General features: G+C 45.0%; 1 non-coding gene across 1 annotated transcript; it reads left to right on the forward strand.

Annotated features, from left to right (window-relative positions):
* Positions 1 to 4,762: 4,762 nt before the first annotated feature.
* Positions 4,763 to 4,847, forward strand: TRNAR-UCG (transfer RNA arginine (anticodon UCG)). Its single transcript has one exon. It is a non-coding gene; the product is annotated as a tRNA-Arg (tRNA).
* The last annotated feature ends 2,444 nt before the right edge of the window (positions 4,848 to 7,291 follow it).

Here is a 7,291-nt window from a genome sequence, read left to right on the forward strand (position 1 = left end):
CAGGCCTCTATAAAAAGAAATAAAGAGTGAGGAAGGGGAGGAAGCTGGATCAAACCTTTCAAAAAACAAAACTCCTAAAACTCCAAGTGCAAAAAAACCATAATAACAATTTTTATATTTTAGAAGGAGATTTTTTTTTTTTTAACTAGGTACTTAGGCTTTACGTGTCGTGGCATTTCTTGAACTTCCAGAAGAAAGTTGTCAAATGTCAATGACACCAAATGTCACTGTAAAAGGAAGGAAACACCACTCGTGAGAGAGGGGTCAGTAAAAACCAAAGTAGATATAAAGTCTATGTTTCCACTTAAGGGACTGTTACTACCACAGTGAAAACAATGGTGGAAAAGGAGCCCACATCATGGGATCTGGTGGAAGATGGAGTCCACTCTGCAGGTCATCTAGCAAGTCATTAAAAAGGTAGCTAACCTAAGAACCTTTTTAAGAAATTACCATAATGTGCATACCACAGAAGANTTCAGAGAGAGAGGAGGGGAAGGGCAGGGAGAGAGGAGACAGAGGGTCCAAAGCGAGCTCTGTGCTGACAGCAGAGAGCCCGATGCCAGGCTCGAACTCACGAACCGTGAGGTCATGACCAAAGTCAGACTCTCAACCCACTGAGCCACCCAGGCACCTCAAAGTTATTCTTTTAAAGTGTACAATTCAAAGCGTACAAGTTTTAGTATGACCCAGAAGTTGCAACGACCATCGCTGCATTCTACTTCCAGAATTTTCATGACTCCGCAAAGAAACCCTACACTCATTAGCCATCATTCCTCACTCTCCCCCTTCCCCCAGCCCCTGACAGCAGCTACTCTGTACTCAGTCTCCATGTGCTTGCTTGGATATTTCGTGTAAGTGGAATCATACTATATATTCTTTTGGGTCTGGCTTTTTGTACTTCCCATAAGGTTTTCAAAGTTCACTTTATAACATGCATCGGTACCTCATTCTTTTTTATGGCTGATAACAGCCCACTGTAAGGACATACCACAGTTTGCTTATCCAGGACGAGAGAAACCACAGGTGGTCAGTGACTCATTTGCCTGGACGGTCCGTGGTGTTTACAATTTAGGGTGAAAAAAAAATTATTATATGAAGAGCCACATTTAAACAATACAGCCTGCTTTGGGCCAGGCCTCCAGTTACCCACCTAGTGCCCATTTAGTCAGTGCAAGCTGAAAGAATTTCCCTGACGGGAGAGTGTGTGATGCACTGTATCTATGAAACTCCTTTTTCAAACAAAGCCAATTGCTAAGCTGTGAGGTGAACACAGCCAATTTTCAAGTGCAGAATGTCACTCAAAACATATGAATATGTTTAGATAATCAGGGAATGGGTTGTTAAAAATTCTGGCAGAACCAAAGAAGCGAGACTGATGGCCGATCAGCATACAAAAAGTCATTCCACACCACATGTCACAAGGGAAAGGCATATTCAAATAGCAATGCGATACCACGATACCTATTAGATCTCAAATGCCAATGCCACCAAATGCTGGGGAGGATGTGAAGCAATAGGGAACTCTCATCTTTGGGTGGTGGGCGTGTAAAATTGCACAACCATTGTGGAAGACAGTCTAGCGGTTTCTCACAAAACCAAACATTCTTCCCACATGATCCCAGCAATTCCGCTCCATGGTATTTTCCCAAAAGAACTGAAAGCTTCTGTCCACACAAAAACCTGCACATCGATGTTTATACTGGTTTCCTTCACTATGATCAAAACTTAGAAGACTCTAGACCTTCAATGGGTGAATGGATAAATTGTGTACATCTAGACAATGAAAGTAGCGCCTTTAAGTTTAAAAATATTGGGGCGCCTGGGTGACTCAGTAGGTTAAGCATCTGACTCTTGGTTTTGGCTCAGGTCATGATCTCATGGTTTGTGAGTTTAAGCTCTGCATCGAGCTCGGCACTGACAGTGTGCAGCCTGCTTGGGATCCTCTGCTTCCCTCTCTCTGTCCCTCCTCTGCTTGCTCTCTCTCTCTCTCTCTCTCTCTCTCAAAANTCTTGTGTAGCAATGGTTCCCACCTTGAACCTGGATAGAAATGCAAATTCCCAGACCTCATTCTAGATTTACTTCTTCAGAAACTTTGGGAATAATGCACAACAATTTGTGTTGTATTTAATAAGCCCTCTGGCGGGANTTAAAGTAAACTCTACACCCGACGTAGGGCTCAAACTTACAAACTCGAGACCAAGAGTCATTTCCTCTACCGACTGAGCCAGCCAGACACCCTGAGATTCATCTTAGTTTATCATATGCACACAGTATATTTTATATGACCCTTTTTCTTTTATTGGAGGCCAAGAAATCTCAGAACAGGTGTTTTTTTTTTTTTCCTTATAAAAATTGCCGTGGTTGATATCCTTATAATCAAGCCTTTGGGCATGTGTACAATTATTTCTCTAGAATAGATGTAAAAAGTAATTGCTGGGTCAAAGGATGTGCACAGCTCTAAGTACCCACACTCTTTTTTCTGCTACAAGATCACAGGGTCAGCACAGAGTTGGTCTGTGGTCTGGAATCAATGTCTTCTGTCTGTACAGCTCCATAATACCCTTGTGCCTTTGACAGACATTGTGACCTCCTCAATGATAGGAACATTCCAAGGGGAAAGTTTAGAGGAGGCTCTGGATGTCCAGACACCGGTGCAGGAAAGCATTAGACCATGAGGAAGGATCTGAGGCTTAAGAAGTGGAGGAGGGTCAGCTGAAAAGCCAAGAGCGCCCCCCATAAATAAACCGACAGTGGGGGAAGTTATCACAAATTCAGCTCCTGGAGAGGATGAACTAGGATTCAATTTAAAGGCAAGGAGAGTATAAAAGCAAAATTTAACATTCACAACGATGAAGAATCTCATATCAGCTCTTACATTAAAATGCCTTACTGCATACAGATCAGGACATTATTAAAACAAAACATTCCAAGCATTGTAAATGTTTCCAGAGACATCTGAGTCATTTTATAAAAATAGGTTATTTTTCTCTTATTACTAAGAGTTGGTATGAAATGTTAGAAATAGAAACCAGAAACCCTTCACTGGGGCTGGCGATGCGTGACAAGGAACTTCAATATTCCTTGAGCGAGTCCCCGCTCAAACGGGGGTCCTTGTTTGTGGCATTCCACTGCCAGGCATAAAAGGGACATAGGACAACACCGCATCAGTGACAAAGAGCTGTGTCCAAATAGACGTCAAGCATCCAGGGCTGAAGGTGGCTTGCCGTTACACACCTCTTCTGACCTGTAAAGCTGGCGGCACCCGACGGAACGAGGCTCCAGTCTCATCTATGTTACTTCCAGATGTGTGACCTTGGCCGGACCATTCTCTTAACTTCCAGGCCAAGGGCACACAGGTTGCCGCCCCATATATTTTGTCTCCCCGGATTATAGTGGGCATGAAATGAGGGAGTAGTTCTGAAAATGTTTCATAAAGGGTGGCATATGGCAGGTGTTGCCATTATAGAAAGGGGACATGATGAGCCAATGGCAAGGCTGAGAGATGGATGGATTTTTGTCTTGACTGGGTAGCAACTAGAATAGATGCTGGTGGTCCCCCCACTTGGATCCCCTCTGTTGGACCCATGCGTCATTCCCGTGTCAGGATGTTCACAGCTGTGCCCTCTTCAGAGACTTGCCCCTGGCCAAAGGGAGCCACCTTGTCTGGGAGGTCATGCTCTTCCCTACCCCCCTGCGACCCACGGTCAGAGGGATCCCAAAGGCGGGGCGGGTTCTCTGGCTTCAGGGTGCAACTCTATGGTGCTCTTGACGCTCCAGGGCTCTGCCGTGGGATCAGGCTGGAGCTAAGCTGAGACTGAATCCGTGCTTTCCTCCTTTTCCTTCTCTCGCACGCTCCTTTCCTTCTGAGAACACCTACCTCAGTATTTCCCACGCACCCACATCCAAGTCACAAGTTCTACTTCAAGAAAATCCACCGAAGACATTGTACTTTCTCATCTTCCTTCCACTTGCTGCTGTAAACCCTTCCTCCGTGTTCAATGGGGTTACATCCCAATAAACCCATCGTTAGCCGAAGATAGCAGAAGTTGGAGATGCATTCACTACGCCTAACCTACTAAACATCGTAGCTTAGCCCAGCCTACCATAAATGTGCTCAGAACACTTACATTAGCTTACAGTTGGGCAAAATCATCTCACACAAAAGCGTATCTGATGGTAAAGGGTTGACTCTCTCATGTAATTCATCTTATAGTGTCTGAAGGTGACAAACTGCCTGGTTGGGTGCGGACACAGTGGTTGTCAATGTATCCGTCGATCAGCCTCTGATTGTGTGGCCGACTGGCAGCGGCGGCTCTCTGCCCTGCCCAGCATCTCAAGACGGGGTGGAAACGCATATCGCCAGCCCCAGAAAAGATCCAGACTCAAAATTCCAAGTACCCTTTCTACTGAATGCAAGTCACTTTTGCATGATCATAAAGTTGAAAATCTTAAGTAGAATCCTAAGTCTGGGACCCTCTGTGGTTTTGCTCCAGGGCTATTTCTCAGCCCAAAGAGTTTGTTGAAATTTTGGTTAATGGAGGGCTCTGTGATTCCTGTACCGAGACTGGTTAAATATTCACGTTTGCACAAAACGTTGCTCTTTACAATGACTTTGGTGCTTCTCACATTACCTGAATCCTATGACATTCTACTTTCCGTGCAAAGTGGCCCCAAGAAGTGATTTGAAAATGCACTCTCTCTCTAGCTGAAACATAATTCTTCCTGAGCATCTCAGATCTTAAAAGTTGGTAAATTTGGGGGCGCCCGGGTGGCTCAGTCGGTTGAGCGTCTGACTTCGGCTCAGGTCATGATCTCGCGGTTCGTGGGTTCGAGCCCCACATCGGGCTCTGTGCTGACAGCTCAGAACCTAGAGCCTGCTTCGGATTCTGTGTCTCCCTCTCTCTCTCTGCCCATCTCCCACTCATATTCTCTCTTTCTCTCTGTCTCAAAAATAAATATTTAAAAAATTTTAGAGAAAAAGTTAGTAAATTTTGCTGATCCAACTAAGTCAGTACCTTGAGGATTCTTTTCCCAACAGTGTAAATGAATAAGTATCCTGGGATTTTTTGTTTTGTTTATAAAATGGTTTTTCCCTCGCTTCCAAGCTGTCTTTCTACAGATTGGATGAAATCCCTGAGGGCCATGTCCCTGAGCGTAATAGCATTGCTACTACAGACACAACTACTATTCTGGACGGGAGTGCTTCCCATAGTAACCTTCACATGGGGCCTGTTGAGGGAAAAGGCAGGAAAATGGCCTCTGCTGTGGCATTTAATCGATTTCACGTAATTACCTTGTGGAGACCTTTGATAAGCACAACAATCCTGTCTGGCATGTTAGCACATCACATCATTTTTCTGAGGACTTGTTAATGCCTGCCAGCAAGAGTTCCTTCGTGCGGTCAGAGATGGGCAACATTCTAGCCAAAGGGGCTAGAAGTCTCCCCCGCTGGCTGCCAGGCAGGTGGATTTCCCAAGTCCTCCAGCTTCTTGTGAGTTTCACTGGCTTGCGAAAACCTCTCTCTCTGCCGACATTCACAAACATTGCTGCAATCCTCTGTCCTTACGCCAAGAAAACATAGAAATCGAAAAAATGGGAATAGGATTGAAAACAAATGGGAAAAAATAATTGAGTTTTGCATCTCTCCCGACCCCTAGAGTCCTTTCTTCCTTTATCTCGCTCTTCCTGCAAAGTCTAGCTGTGCAAGTGTTTACTTAGCTTATGGGGGTGCTCAGCAGGTAACATGGAGTAGACCAAAGGGAAAGAAAAGCCAGCCTCGGCTTTTATGTTGCTACCAGTCAAGTTGGAGAGATAAGACATGGCTGAGTTGGTATCGTTATGCACATTTCTCAGATAAAGAAACGGAGGCTGGTAGAGCTTAACTGATATGTCTGGGGTCACCCAGTTACCCGATGTTGGGCTGAGACTCAAACTCAAATCTGACTCCTGGTCAGCCTTCCTTCCACACTGCCCCCGTCACATCTGTTCACGAGTAAGGCACAGCATGGCTGTGTTCTGTGGCCATAGAATAAAATGCATTGAGAAGAGAGAAAATCAGGGGCGCCGGGGGGGCTCAGTCGGTTCAGCATCCAACTTCGGCTCAGGGCATGATCTCGTGGTGTGTGGGTTTGAGTCCCGTGTCAGGCTCTGTGCTGACAGCTCAGAGCCTGGAGCCTGCTTTGGATTCTGTGTCTCCCTCTCTCTCTGCCCCTCCCCTGCTCGTGCTCTGTCTCTCTCAAAAACAAACATTAAACATTTTTTTAAAAAGAGAAAAGAGAGAATCGGAGTCACAAGAAAAGTCTGGCAGTGACGTTGTGGAGATCTAGAAGATGATTGCCTTGGAACTGGCACAGAAGATGCGTATTCAAGGCAGCATTTTCCGATCAGCGAGGAAACCAGTTCTGTCCAGAGATTCTGCTGTGTACTTCTCTGAGTCAGAAAAGAAAATTATGAAAGCACTGTGTGTTCAGTATCGTCCTGAGTGTTGTGAGGAACTAAAGTATATAACAGCATGACCTCAGAGAATTTACACTCTTCTTGAAAAGGTTTCTGAAACAACAGCAGTTACCAGAGAGAATTCCCCAAATAGCCAGGCCACTTGCTGCATGATCACACCACTCACATTTGTATAGAAGAGAATTAAAGAGTTTTAATCCTATTGCAAGGTTAGGAGGATTTTTTTTTTTTTTTTGAGAGAGAGAAAGAGAGAGAGAGTGAGCAAGCGGGGGAGGGACAGAGAGAGAGGAGGACAGAGGATCTGAAGTGGGCTCTGCTCAGAGAGCAGAGAGCCTGATGCAGAGCTTGAACCCATGAACCTTGAGATCTTGACCTGAGCCGAAGGCAGACGCCTCACTGACTGAGCCACCTGGGCACCCCTTGGGAGGATTTTTAATTGCACATCATAGAAGCTTAGCACATTACACCCATATTATATGTGCCTGCTAGGGAATACATCCTGGGTTGTTTTTTGTTTTTTGTTTTTTGTTTTTTTTTCTGAAGCAATAGGACCTTCTTGCCTGTTGTTTTTATTCTAGCAGATGATTTAAGGCCAAATAGGTGACTCAAGGTTACATCTCTGAATAACTAGCATGAGTTGCTCTGAGTAAGGTCAGCTATGGAGTCTGTATTTGTGCTGTACGATGTCTGGATTGAGAAGTACTAACCGGGCAGAACAGAAAGCCCCCTCCTCTCCATTCCACCAGCTAAATATTCAGTGAGCAAATCATTCTACCAGGTGCTCCATGAAATGGCATCTCGAACATCTTATGCTAAGACCCCAGGACACTAGATT

The sequence above is a fragment of the Crocuta crocuta genome, unplaced genomic scaffold, assembly GCF_008692635.1.
Source record: "Crocuta crocuta isolate KB4526 unplaced genomic scaffold, BGI_CrCroc_1.0 scaffold224, whole genome shotgun sequence".
Lineage (NCBI taxonomy): Eukaryota > Metazoa > Chordata > Mammalia > Carnivora > Hyaenidae > Crocuta > Crocuta crocuta.